Source organism: Miscanthus floridulus, chromosome 8 (assembly GCF_019320115.1).
Source record: "Miscanthus floridulus cultivar M001 chromosome 8, ASM1932011v1, whole genome shotgun sequence".
Taxonomy (NCBI): Eukaryota; Viridiplantae; Streptophyta; class Magnoliopsida; order Poales; family Poaceae; genus Miscanthus; species Miscanthus floridulus.
Genome location: NC_089587.1, coordinates 192577327 through 192593038, shown reverse-complemented (window position 1 = coordinate 192593038; position 15712 = coordinate 192577327).

The following is a 15712-nucleotide window of genomic DNA, read 5'->3' as shown; positions in this document are numbered from 1 at the left end:
GCATTCCAGAGCCATCGGGCTCTGAGCTTGACCTTCATGGTCAACGACCACTCCCCATAGTTGGTGCGAGTCAGCGTCGGCCAACTGGTGCCGCTGACCTCCCACACCATGCGAACAACGACCTCCAGTCGTGGCTAGGCAGCCACAACAGTGCCACTGTCGTCACCCATCTCTGAACCGCCCATCATCGCTAGTAGTAAGTCTGGCGATGGCGCTTGTACGGCTCTGATACCAGTTGTTGGCCTACAGGATCATCGGCTCAGGTGAGTGAACCACTCACCAGTCTTGCCGAGCACCCACTAGTGTTGCCGAGCACCCACTAGTCGTGCCGACCACGAATAGGTGTTGTTCGTCCCCACACACTATGGCTAGAGCTAGAAGAAGAAGGGAGAACAGAGCAAGCACGCACAATACAAGACACCAGCGTTGGCCGAAGCCCTGTCTGTGAGATGGCAAATCTGAACTCTCTTTACTGAGTTGTCGTGTATGTCTATTTATACAACTCTATCCATCTAATCCTAGTACAGTGCACATGATGTAACAGTAACTAGATAACACTGACAGGGCTGACTCTGTGCCGGCCACTGCATGTTCCTACAGTGCTGCAGGTGAGCCATGCGACGTCTGCACCTACAGTGGCTATAGTATCACAACAGAGGGCTAGTTCGGCGTTGCCTTCCACTACTAGAGAACAGACTTTAGAACGATGTCCCAATTTGGCATTAGCCTCGGCATTTTTTGCCCCCGGGACTAAAGGACCCTTTAGTCCCGGTTGGTAATACCAACCAGGACTAAAGGTCCCTGCCCAACGGTCGTCCACGGGGCAAGGATCTTTAGTCCCGGCTGGTATTACCAACCGGGACTAAAGGTTTACCTTTAGTCCCGGTTAGTAATACCAGCCGGGACTAAAGCTTTTAGTCCCGGTTTGGGTGATGCCCTGGGAATAAAGATTAATCTTTAGTCCCGGTTTGGCCCCCTAACCGGGACTAATTATCCCAGCCTATAATTCAGCTCATTTCTTCCTCCCCGAGCCCGAGCCATTTCATTCAAACTCACTGCCTCTGTTCTTCAGCTTGCTGTTGTTCTTGCTCTCTCCCCCTCCATTGGTGTTGCTCTTCGATTTTGGAGGTAACAAACTTAATCCTCTTATGTTTTATCAGTAGCTTATCTCATTTTGCGATGTAGATGCATGTGTAACTTTATATGTTGGACTTTATTATGATTTTATATGTCATTTTTAGCTCAAAATCACATGATGATTTGCATATATGTTTGGATAAATAAAAGTTAAATTAGTTCATCAAAATCATGCCTCGCTCGTCCTCGCTGGAGCACGCGCCATCCTCGTCCCCGGCGGCTTACGTGATCTTAGAATTATTTTTTTCATGAAATGAAAAACTTAGAAAATAGTTAGAAAATTATAGAAAATCCGTACTAGTTGAACTTGCGGACCGTGTTCACTCGGCGAGCATGTTCTCTGCTGAGCGGTAATGGACATCAAGGAGGAGCTTTGATTCTACGAGGGAGAGCGGCAACGGTCGTGGAAGACCGTGTTCCCTTTCTTGTAGAATCGGAGCTCTTCCTTGGCCAAGTATGGTGACGTCCGATGGAGAAATGCTCGCCGAGATGATCACGTAAGCAAGGTCAACTAGTACGGATGGTTATTTATCGAAACATGTTTTTGAGCAATAATTTGATGGATATTTGATAACTTCAGACCTACAAATGTCATCTACAAATGTTACTATCCTCGGCAACCTAAACGCCCGCGAGCTCGCCGATATTGAGCAGGTCACTTAGAATTATTTTTTCCATGAAATGAAATACTTAGAAATCATGCCTTTTATTTTTTAGAATTAAATTTTCCATGAAATGAAAAACTTAGAAAATAGTTAGAAAATTATAGAAAATCCGTACTAGTTGAACTTGCGAACCGTGTTCATCTCGGTGAACATGTTCTCTGCCGAGCGGTAACGGACGTCAAGGAGGAGCTTTGATTCTACGAGGGAGAGCGGCAACGGTCGTGGAAGACCGTGTTCCCTTTCTCGTAGAATCGGAGCTCTTCCTTGACCAAGTACGGTGTCGTCCGGTGGAGAAATGCTCACCGAGATGATCACGTAAGCAAGGTCAACTAGTACGGATGGTTATTTATTGAAACATGTTTTTGAGCTATAATTTGATGGATATTTGATAACTTCAGACCTACAAATGTCATCTACAAATGTTACTATCCTCGGCAACCTAAACGCCCGCGAGCTCGCCAATATCGAGCAGGTCACTTAGAATTATTTTTTCCATGAAATGAACTACTTAGAAATCATGCCTTTTATTTTTTAGAATTAAATTTTCCATGAAATGAAAAACTTAGTAAATAGTTAGAAAATTATAGAAAATCCGTACTAGTTGAACTTGCAGACCGTGTTCAGCTCGGCCAACATGTTCTCTGTCGAGCGGTAACGGACGTCAAGGAGGAGCTTTGATTCTACGAGGGAGAGCGGCAACGGTCGTGGAAGACCGTGTTCCCTTTCTCGTAGAATCGGAGCTCTTCCTTGGCCAAGTACGGTGCCGTCCGGTGGAGAAATGCTGGCCGAGATGATCACGTAAGCAAGGTCAACTAGTACGGATGGTTATTTATTGAAACATGTAAAATCCATACTAGTTTTGTTTAAATATATCATTTTAGAAAATATGAAATTTACACTAGTTTGCAAAAATAAGTATAGAAAGTAGATGACAACTGGTACCGGATCCTTGGCCTCTCGTTCAGTTGCGAAACGACTGAGGCCAGAACTCCCTCTCATTATCTGCGGCAAGTGTAAGCAGAAGATTGTGATGGAGTACCGAGTCAAGAGACAGGGACCCAACAAGGGTCGTGTTTTCTACAAGTGCATGGATCGCGATGTGAGTTTCTTACGCATTTTATAATTATGGCTAATTGACCTGCTTTTCTTGAATATTTTTGACTAAATATTTTTTGGCTTTAATTTCAGTGGGAGGGCAATGGATGCGATGGTTGGTACTAGGAGGAAGATTATGCTACATATGTGCAGAATTTGGGTGCGCTTGAGGTAGCGGCTGCTGATGATGAGGCAGTGAGCCAGCAGGAGAAGCTTATTGATATTCAACAGAAGAATGATTTGTCTGTTTTAGTTGCGTACGATCACGAAATAATTATGTTACTAAAGTGCATTGTAGTTTTAGTTTGTTTAGTGATAGTTGGGATTGCTTACGTTGTAGCCAGGCTTAGTTAATTAATCAACCGTGTGTGTGTCATCTATGTTGTGTAATAAAATACTTAATTATGTTCAAGGTTTTCATAATTTGTCGTGTAATGCAGATTATGTCACGCCATTGGATGTATAATGCCGATCGCCGCTCCCAAGACTTTATTGAGGGCGTGCACTATTTCTTAGGTGTGGCCGAAGCAAATAAGCGGGATGGTTTCATGTGCTGTCCATGTGCCATATGTAAGAATTTAAAGGAATATTCAAGCTCAATGAGTCTTCATTCACATTTGCTTAAGTCAGGTTTCATGTCAAACTATATATGTTGGACTAAGCATGGAGAAAGCAGGGTCATGATGGAAGAAGGTGAAGGAGAAGATTTAGACATTGATGACATTATTGCTCAGTATGCTGCCTTTGATGATACTACAATGGGGAGAGATGAAGAAGAGGTAGCGGCAGAAGATGATCTCGGTGATGCTCTTGGCGATGCCATTCGTGATGCACAACAAGAATGCGAAAGTGAAAAAGAGAAAGTTAAGTTCGAGCGCATGCTTGAGGATCATAGGAAGTTGCTATACCCGATGGCCGAAGAGGGGCAAAAAAAACTAGGTACAACACTGGAATTGCTACAGTGGAAGGCAAAGAATGGTATATCCGACAAGGCATTTAGGAATTTATTGAACCTCATAAAGAAGATGCTTCTGAAGCCAAATAAATTGCCCACCACTACGTACGAAGCAAAAAAGGTTGTCTGCCCTTTGGGATTAAAAATCCAAAAGATACATGCATGTCCTAATGACTGCATCCTCTACCATGGCAATGAATACGAGAATTTGGATGAATGCCCGGTATGTAAAGCAGCGCGGTATAAGATCAGACGCGATGATCCTGGTGACGTCGAGGGTGAACAACATCCTAGAAAGAAAATCCCTGCCAAGGTTATGTGGTATGCTCCTATAATACCACGCTTAAAATGTTTATTCAGAAATAAAGACCATGCAAAGTTGTTGTGGTGGCATAAAGAAGACCATAAGATAGACAATATGCTGAGACACCCAGCTGATGGTTCCCAGTGGAGAGCGATAGACAGGGAATTTCTAGAGTTTGCAAATGAGACTAGAAACTTAAGGTTCGCCTTAAGTACAGATGGTATGAATCCTTTTGGGGAGCAGAGCACTAGTCATAGCACTTGGCCAGTTACTCTATGTATCTACAACCTTCCTCCATGGTTATGCATGAAGCGGAAGTTCATTATGATGCCGATCCTCATCCAAGGTCCGAGGCAACCTGGCAACGACATTGATGTCTATCTGAAGCCATTAGTTGAAGAACTTCTAGTTTTATGGAACAAACCAGGTGTACGTGTCTGGGATGAGTACAAACAAGAACACTTTGACCTACGAGCAATGTTGTTCGTAACAATCAATGATTGGCTTGCTTTAAGTAATCTTTCAGGTCAGACAAACAAAGGATATAATGCATGCACACATTGTTTTGATGACCTTGATAGTATATATTTGAAAAGATGTCGAAAGGTCATGTACCTTGGCCATCGTCAATTCCTTCCTTTGAATCACCAAGTAAGAAAGAAAGGTAAGCATTTTAAAGGTAAGCCAGACCACCGGAAGAAGCCTCATAACCGAACCGGAGAAGATGTACTCGCAATGGTCAAGGATGTGAAAGTAGTATTTGGAAAGGGACAAGGCAGCAAATCTGTTCCCAAAGATGCTAAGGGACACGCACCCATGTGGACGAAGAAGTCCATCTTTTGGGAGCTACCCTATTGACAAGTCCTAGAGGTCTGCAATGCAATCGACGTGATGCACCTGACAAAGAATCTTTGTGTGAACCTGTTAGGATTCATGGGTGTGTATGGGAAGCCAAAGGATTCACTTGAAGCATGCCAGGACTTGCAGGGCATGAAAGAATGAGACAACCTTCATCTAGAGAAGACAGATGATGGACATCTTTACTTAAGTCCTGCTAGCTACATGCTTAGCAAAGAAGAGAGGGACAGCATGTTCGAATGTCTAAGCAGCATCAAGGTCCCATCGGGATTCTCCTCCAATATAAAGGGTATAATAAATGTGCCAGAGAAGAAATTCCTAAACTTAAAGTCCCACTACTGCCACGTGCTTATGATGCAATTGCTTCTAGTTGCTTTAAGAGGAATTCTACCTCCACATGTATATCTAGCCACCGTGAAGCTATGTGCATTCCTCAATGCAATTTCTTAGAAGGCAATCAATCCAGTGCAACTAGCTACTCTACAGAACGATGTGGTTCAATGTCTTGTCAGCTTTGAGTTGGTGTTCCCTCCATCCTTCTTTAATATCATGACACACCTCCTAGTTCATTTAGTGAAGGAGATTAGTATTCTTGGACCTGTGTTCTTACATAACATGTTCCCCTTTGAGAGGTTTGTGGGAGTCTTGAAGAAATATGTGAAAGTCTGTTCTAAGCCTGAAGGAAGCATCGCCCAGGGCTATGGAACAGAGGAGGTCATTGAGTTCTATGTTGACTTTATTCCTGACCTTGCCCCGATTGGCGTTCCCGAATCGCGACACGAGGGGAGACTCAGTGGTAAAGGAACTTTAGGGGAGAAAACATAAATTGGCATGGAAGACGATTATTTCAATAAAGCACACTACATAGTTCTTCAGAACTCGTCATTGGTGCATCCGTACATTGAGATACATAAGGAGTTCTTACGATCCAAGTTTCCAGGGAAGACTGAAGCTTGGATTAGGCGTCAGCACATGGAAAGTTTCAGTGGTTGGTTGCGAAAAGAATGTCAAGGCGATGACAATATTGATGAGCAACTATATTTGTTGGCTAGGCAACCATCATGGCATATCCTCACGTACCAAGGGTATGAGATAAATGGGAATACATTTTACACAGTTACCCAAGATAAAAGGAGCACCAATCAAAATAGTGGTGTTCGCATAGATGGCACAGATCCAAATGGGAATATACAAACATATTATGGCCGCATAGAAGATATATGGGAACTAGACTACGCACCTAATTTTAAAGTCCCTTTGTTCCAGTGCCAATGGGTGAAGCTGACCGGAGGAGGGGTAACAATCGACAAAGAGTATGGAATGACAACAGTGGACCTCAACAATATTGGGTACAAAGACGAACCATTCGTCCTTGCTGCCGATGTGAGTCAGATGTTCTATGTGAAAGACATGTCTACAAAATCAAAGAGAGGAAAAAACGAAGACATCAACTCAATGATCAATGAGCCAAAGCGCCACATAGTTCTTTCTGGGAAAATAAATATAGTGGGAATTGAAGACAAGTCAGACATGTCAGAAGATTATGAAAGAAATGTCCGAATTCCACCCTTCATAGTGAAGAAAGATCCAAGCATCATGTTAAATGATGAAGACACTCCATGGTTACGACAAGATCATAACCAAGGGTCATACGTCAAGAAAAAATTCACTGTTGTGCCCGCATGATACAACAATGCAAATCCTAGATTGTCTCCAATTGAAAAGTTTTGAATACCAAGTTTGTTCAGCTCATCAAGATATACAATCTTTATATAGGCCATTTTTTCATTTGAGAAAGTTTGAACAAAATGTAGTTCAAATTTCACAAGTGTGTGACATAGTTTTAGAAAGTCTATATGAGAATCAAGGATTTGTGACTAGTGTTTGATAAAACTTTCTCAAATGGAAAAATGAGCTATGTAACAATTGTAGATCTTGCTGAGATGATCAAACTTGGTATTCATAGATTTTTCATCTGAGGTCATTTAGTGTCTCATTTGAGCAAGTTTGACCAAGTCAAATTTGGTCAAATGAAAAACAACACTTTGACTCTAGTATTCTAAACTCTAAATGACTTCAAATTGAAAAGTTTTGAGTACCAAGTTTGTTAAAATCATCAAGATCTACAATTGTTGTTTTGGTCAACTTTCCATTTGAGATAGTTTGGACGGTTCAAATTTGTGATTTTTAAATTTCGACGCCTACAAACTAGTTTTCGGAACCCTAGATTACTCCAATTGAAAAGTTTTAAATACCAAGTTTGTTTAGCTCATCAAGATATACAATCCTTATATAGGCCATTTTTCATTTGAGAAAGTTTGAACAAAATGTAGTTTAAATTTCACAAGTGTATGACATAGTTTTAGAAAGTCTATATGAGAATCAAGGATTTGTGACTAGTGTTTGATAAAACTTTCTCAAATGGAAAAATGAGCTATGTAACAATTGTAGATCTTGCTGAGATGATCAAACTTGGTATTCAGAGATTTTTCATCTGAGGTCATTTAGTGTCTCATTTGAGCAGCTCATCAAGATCTACAATCCTTAATGAAAAAACAACACTTTGGCGGGCTGCAAAAATTTCAGGCCTTCAGTCCCGGCCCAGGCTAGGAACCGGGACTAAAGGGTTGGCGGAATTGCCCGCTCAAAAATACCTTTAGTGCCAGCTGGTAACACCAACCGGGACTAAAGATCCTTTAGTCCCGGCTGGTAAGCCGAGCCGGGACTAAAGGGTTGGACCTTTAGTCTCGGCTCGGCTTACCAGTCGGGACTAAAGGATCTTTAGTCCCGGTTGGTGTTACCAGCCGGGACTAAAGGGTCCCGACCTATATATATCGACCGGTTCATCTTCTACTTTTCGATCTAGAATCGATCTCGTCATCTCTGCAGCACCCGCGCACGTCGCCGTCGTCGTCTACCTCCGCCCGGCCTCGATCGTCGTCTGTGCCGCGCCCGCGCCGCCGTCATCGTCGAGCCCCGCCCGACGGTCGTCGATTCTCCACCGTACGTCGTCCTCGCGCGGCTCTGCTCGGCCCCGTGGCCGGCCAGCACGCCTAGCCGCCATGCATGCATGGCCATGCATCCATAGCCTGTTTTATTTAGATAGTTTTTTAGATACTTTTTAGATAGTTTTTTAGATAGTTTTTTTAGGTAGTGTTTGGTATATATGTTAGATTTAAATGTATTAAAATTTAATTAGTAGTTTATTCTTAGTTTTTAGATAGTTTTTTATATATTTTAATTAGATTTAAATGTATTAAAATTTAATTATTACTTTATTTAGATAGTTTTTTAGATAGTTTTTATTATAGTTTTTGATATATTTAGTAATTATTATTCTATCTCTCTCTCTATATGTGTTAGATTTAATTTTGATTTAGTAAAATTCTATCTATGTATATATGTTAGGTTTAATTAGATTTAGTAATTAATTCTATCTAGAGATTCTATATGTATACATATATATATGTACTTAATTATTTCTATGTGTATATATACATGTACTTAATTATTTCCATGTGTTGAGAAAGAGAGAAAATTGTATCTAGAGAGACATTCTATGTGTTATCACATGCATATCTAGAGATATATACATATGCACTTATTCTATGTGTTGAGAGAGAGAGAAAATTGTATCATTCTATATGTATATATACATGTGCTTATTTCCATGTTTTTTGGATCGAAAGTGTTTTTTATTCAATTCCAAAGCCTATACCTTATTATTGTTTATCCTTATGAAATATTATGTGTTATTATATTTAATTGGATTTAGTAATTCTATATGTGTTATCACATGTACTTATGTTATGTGCCATAGTAATTCTATATATCTATGTGTTATCTTGAAGATACAAATGGCTACTCCAGATGATAACTTGAATGATGACATAATTGCGAATATTATCAACGCCGGCACCAATGTGGATGACACGAGTCAGTACTTTGCTGATTATGATGATATCCTAAATATGCCGGTGGTTGAAGATCAACAAATTGTCGCGCAAGAAAATACTGGCGAGGTATATTCGATTATCTATCATCTCTTATAGATGCATGCATACGTATATTTGTTGTTAATCGTTGTGTTTCTACTCATGTAGCCGGTCTCTAGATCTACATCAACCACCGGCAAGAGTAGGAAAGTCCGAGGGCCAAAAAAGCCATTAGAGGGCCGTTTCATAATATCAGAATTCGACACCGACACCGGCAAACCATTGGGACCACATGCTCAGACATATGTCAATCAATGTGGGTTCATTGTAAGGGATAGGATCCCAATTAGTGCTCATGAATGGAAGCAGAAGATAACCGCTCCTAATGTTAGTTTTGTATCTGATCGTGACAAGAACCTAGCTTGGAGAGATATCACTCAGCATTTCACATTACAAGAAGATGATGCTTTGAAGGAGCTAGTGAGGGATTGGACAATGAAGAAGATGGCAACATTGTTCCAGAGTTGGAAGAAGACATTGTATAAAAAGTTTATCTTGAAGAATGAAACGCCGAATTTCAATGCTAAGGCGTTTGTCAAGTTGGAGTCCCATTGGGATGACTTCGTACAATACAAGACATCTCAAGAGAGTGAGGAACGTGTGATGAGGAATCAGCAGAATGCCCGACAGAAGCAATACCATCATCGCATGGGATCAGGTGGTTATAGGAGTGCTATTCCCAAGTGGCAGAACCTAGAAGCAGAGATTACTGCCAAGGGAATCATACCTGAAACAATAGAGAAGAACTGGCCTCAACGCGCGAAGAATTGGTTCTATGCTCATGGGGAAAGCCTAGACCCAGACACTGGCAAGCTAATTTTCAGCCAAAAAATTGAGAGAGCAACACAAAGACTAGCTCGTGCTAGGGAAGAAGCTGATAGTGGTGTTTTCAAGCCCAATAGAGAAAAGGATGAATTGACATATGCCCTAGAGAATCCCGAACACGGTGGTCGAACAAGAGGCTATGGGGCGGTTCTGTGGCTACAAGCATTCCTAGCAGATAGGGATACCTACAGAAGCCGCCAGAGAAAGAAGGATGAGGAGGCAGACCGAATCCGTGTATTGGAGCAATTTGTTAATGAGTCACGACAAGCATTGCTTGAATCACGTGAACGAGAAAAATCTCTTGAGGCAAGAATGCAGGAGGAGATCAAGAGGCAAGTGCAGCTAGCAATGAGTCAAATGCAATCGACGTCGGGAGTCACCATTAGCCCCGTTGGTCAGATGAAAAGCAGTTGTGCTTCCACGGAGCTGCCAGTTATTCAAGGTGATGCTGGGTTGCGCTTCCCTGTTGATGACATTACCGAGCCTCTAACAACATGTTAGCTGCACATTCCAGATGGTAATAATGCATCAATCATGGTGGCTGTCGGGGTTGTATCTCCAATAGACCGAACGAAGACACCAAGAATCCATGGGTCAGTTATTCAACCTAGATATGCTAGCGTCTCGGTCGATAGAGTGCTCAAAGGTTACAGCAATGTTCCTCTTGACATTGAAGGCAGTGATGGGGAGAAGACACTAGGAGAAGCAGAGAAGACATTTATTCAATGGCGCAAACGCTTCATCATCATTCCTAGGGCGCCACCGCTTCCCTTACCTCACCCTAGGTATGAATGATAGTGAATGAAATATTATTTTTCCATTAATTTTATATTGGCTTCAAAAATAATTGACCATAACTTGTTTTTGTAGCAGGGTCTTCCCCAGCCTAGCCCAATCATTCATTCCCCATCTCATCACAGCGTCGCGGGGGGCGAGACGACTTCATCCCCACGATGATCTCCAACTCCTACACCGGCCCCATCGCCTCCACAACGATCTCCAACTCCTACACCGGCCCCACTGCCTCCACAACAATCTCCAACGCCTCCACGCCGGACTCCAACACCGGCCTCATCGCCTCCACGCCGGTCTCCAACACCGCCCCCACCACCTCCAAAGCGATGCAATACAAAGACGTCTAAAGTCCCGGCGGCAAAGAAGACCCCAAAAAAAGAGTTATTTCTCAAGAAATACTTCCTGAAAAGACTATGAGCAAATAGCAACTAAAGAAGGCAAAAAAGTGAAAGATTTTTTTATAGATATCCAAAAGTAGAGACAAGCGAAGCTTAAGGAGAAGTCATACTTTTACATACCACGAGATCAGCTGAGGCAGAAGGTCGAAGCTCACAAGAAAAAGATGCTTGAAGTTCGTAAGCCACCGCCACTATCAGACTATGACCGCTCCCTCGTGAAGTCACATGATGCACATAAGAAAAGGAAAAGAGCATCAGGGAAGGATGTCCAACAGCTCGGACAACAGAAGCAACCAATGCAAAATCTTGTTGTTGCTAATCAATATGGTTCCAACATAGAAGTCTATCGACCAGACAACTCTGGAGAAGTGTCAGTTCAAGACCTTAATGATTTTTTTGAACAAACTGGTTTAACCTTGGATCAAGTGACGGGCAAAGCTCCAATCCAGAACCTAGAAGTTGATACCTAGAAGACTTATAAATTTGGCAAAAGTCTGTACAACCCTGCGGCTCTGAATGAATTGGGTACGCAAATGTACTTGCTCAACAAGTGGTACATGCAGGCGTGTGGCAGGGGTGAGCAGTGGATCTTTGTCAGATTTAGAGACCATCATTACTTCCGTGGAGATGACATCTTACATATTAGTTTCGAAGAATTGCATCAACTATTCCACTTGGACGCTCTGGACAAATCAATCATTAGCTCCTTTTGTTTGTAAGTGATTCTTACTTTTATTTAATAAACTCACTTCCATGCGTACGTGTATATAATTATCCTCACATGTAACTTATATTTATATACAGATTCCAGATGTCAGAGCTCCAAAGAATACAAGACACCAGTGTTGGCTTCATTGATCCTTATATCGTATTCAAAACCGATATTATTGTCAAGGACCACTGGGTATCTGAAGCACAGACGAATATCATGAAGTTCTTCGTGAAGCAGCACGACAAGACAACAATACTTTTCCCGTACAACTTTGAGTAAGTGTTAATAATAATGTAGTCTACACATTTTATGTAATATCAATACAACTTATATGCATGTACGTGTGTGTATAAACCAATGCAGGTTTCACTGGATACTCATTGTCATTGAGTTAAACTCAAGTCAGTTAGTAATCTTGGACTCATTGAGAAAAGAGCGAGCACAATACCAAGATATGATAGATATTATCCGGGGTAATTTCGATCTCTCGCGCACAACTATTATTGAATAGACTTTGCCATAATTTATTAACGATCGTACATTATTGGTCGCACAGGGTTTGGAAAGAGTTTATTCGGCAACACCGCAAGGATTGCAAGGCACCACTTAATGTAGTTGAAATACCAGTAAGTAGTACTATATATACTTCCCCACGTGTTTAATTACTATATCGTACTTCAATTTACGTGTGAGATGATGAGAATAATCTTCTTCTCGTACAGTGGTGTTTGTGGCAAGAACTAGGTAATAACTTGTGTGGATACTACGTTTGTGAATTTATCACTGCATACATAAGAAGAACTCCTGAAGATGTCCTCAGAGTACGTATATATCAAATTTTTATTTATTTTTAAATGAATATATATATATATGTATTAATACTTTTCCTTTTATTTCAAATGCAAGACTGAATGGTTGAAACGAAGGGTCATGCAAAAAGACCATCTGAAAGCAGTTCAAGAGTCAATAGCAGGATATCTTCTAGAAAAAGTGCTAAATCCCAACGGCGAGTTCTACTTTGATCTAAGGAACTAATGATGTAAATTAAATGTTTATTGATATCGTTATTTTCGAGAACAAGATTATGAAAGTGTTGTATATATACATATATATCTATAATATATATAGTTTCATACTTTATTCGAATATAATAATGCTCGAGATGAGAATTAGATGTAATTATATGCGTGCGTGTATTTATATTAGCAGTGTAGAATACATACATAAAAACATATTATATATTAAACAAATATGTGTAACTGAACTAAAAACAAATTAAACAAAAAGAAAGAAAAAGAAAAGGAACCTTTAGTCTCGGTTGGGGTTACCAACCGGGACTAAAGGGTGCGGCCAGGTTTGCTCGGCTGGAGGACCTTTAGTCCCGGTTGGTAACACCAACCGGGACTAAAGGTCCCTCTTTAGTCCCGGCTCGATGACCCGGGACTGAAGGTTCCACCTTTAGTCCCGGGATCGTTGTCCCAGCGCGGTAACCGGGACTAAAGGTCGTTACCGCCCGGGACAACAAATCCATTCTGTAGTAGTGTTCCCTTGCAGCGGCTATAAACGTGTAGAATACGTATATTACAAGCAGCGTAGAATGCGTATTCGAAAACCTATTCGAAAACCAAAACGAATCATCAATTGAAAATAGAAACAAAAAAAAGAAAAAAAAAGAAACCTTTAGTTCCGGTTGGTAATACCAACCGGGACTAAAGGTCCGGCCCACGTGGCCAGACCGGAAGGTCTCTTTAGTCCCGGTTGATATTACCAACCGGGTCTAAAGGTGGACCTTTAGTCCCGGGTGCGAAACCGGGACTAAAAGAGGGGCCCTTTAGTCCCAGAATCGTGCTCCCGGTTCCAAAACCGGGACTGAATGGGGTTGAGAACCAGGAGTACAGCCTGTTTCTCTACTAGTGACACAAGGTAGCAGTAGATTAGCTACCAAAGAACACAGGGAGTGTGTCATCAAGATTCAAATGGTGGGCGGCGTTGTTGGTTGTGGTTGTTTCCACCGGCCTGCCAGACTAATAAATTTAAAGAAAAACAACACAACAATAAAACATTTATAAGTGACAAGTAAGGCTCGCTTGAAATGCAATATTCTTTCCCTTAATCACAAGAAAATTTAACGGATGATGCAACTCTTGCAAAATTCCTATGTTCCAAATGGGTCATAAACTTCTCTCTCTCTCTCTCTCTCTCTCTCTCTCTCTCTCTATATATATATATATATATATATATATATATATATATATATATATATATATATATATATATAGGGAGAGGCTATTCAGCAGCCGGCTATAAAATAAGTTATTCTGTAGCCACCTCTATTTACCATAATTTTATATACTAATTTACCATAATGTCAATACATATTTACGATAGTTGGGTTACTATAACACATGGGAATATTTACCATAACGTTGTAGTAAACCACTTAGTAAGGAGTTACTATAATCTCATAAATTAACATAGTAATTATCGTAACTCAAAGTGGCTACAGAATAAGTTATTCTATGGCCAGCTACAGAATAGTAGTTCTATATATAGGGAGAGGCTATTCAGTAGCCGGCTACAAAATAAGTTATTCTGTAGCCACCTCCATTTACTATAATTTTATATACTAATTTACCATAATGTCAATACATATTTACGATAGTTGGGTTACTATAACACATGGGGATATTTACCATAACGTTATATTAAACCACTTAGTAAAGAGTTACTATAATCTCGTAAATTAACATAGTAATTATCATAACTCAAAGTGGCTACAGAATAAGTTGTTCTGTAGCCAGCTACAGGATAGTAGTTCTATATATAGGGAGAGGCTATTCAGTAGCCGGCTACAAAATAAGTTATTCTGTAGCCACCTCCATTTACCATAATTTTATATACTAATTTACCATAATGTCAATACATATTTACGATAGTTGGGTTACTATAACATATGGGGATATTTACCATAACGTTATATTAAATCACTTAGTAAGGAGTTACTATAATCTCGTAAATTAACATAGTAATTATCGTAACTCAAAGTGGCTACAGAATAAGTTATTCTGTAGCTAGCTACAGGATAGTAGTTCTATATATATATATATATATATATATATATATATATATATATATATATATATATATACACCATATTGGTACGTAATGATGCTCGTATTAGTAACAAATTTTCAGAAAAGTGAGGTGATGTCTATACAACATGATGATCAGAACATTTATTTCTACTTACATTTGTTCAATTGTGCTATAGGCAAGTTTCCATTGAAGAAAAAACTCATACTATGTTTCACAAAAAAGAAAAATAAAAACACACGAAAAGATTATACGCTTGGTGATGGATTTGATTTTAACGGTAGAAGAAGAACTTTGTTCCATTTGAAACAATAAATCTGTGGTTTCAAACAACATAGCGATACTAATTTAATGTTTCTGTACCATCTATTGTTATCTTTTGAGTTGGTAAACTCCATAACAATCTTTAAAAATAAAGTGTAATGCCAAGACCAGTGGATAACGAGCCGACTACACTTCTTTCGAGCTTTCTTCAAAATTGATATAACATTATTTATCATGTTCTCCTGATTTCTTTGAGACTCAACTTCAAACTGAGCTTATTGAGCCGAGCCGAAGTCCAAAGTCAATCAAAATCAACTCATTTTTATTTTAAAAGAAAAATAAGTTCAATCAGAGCATTTTTTAAATGAGCCACCGAGCCAGCTCAACGAGCTATTTATCCCGCCCTATTAGACATCACCTCACTTTTCTGAAAATTTGTTACTAATCCTAGCATCATTACGTACCAATATGGTAGAGAGAGAGAGAGAGAGAGAGAGAGAGAGAAGTTTATGACCCATTTGGAACATAGGAATTTTGCAAGAGTTGCATCATCAGTTAAATTTTCTTCTGATTGAGGGAAAGAATAATGCATTTCAAGCTAGCCTTACTTATCACT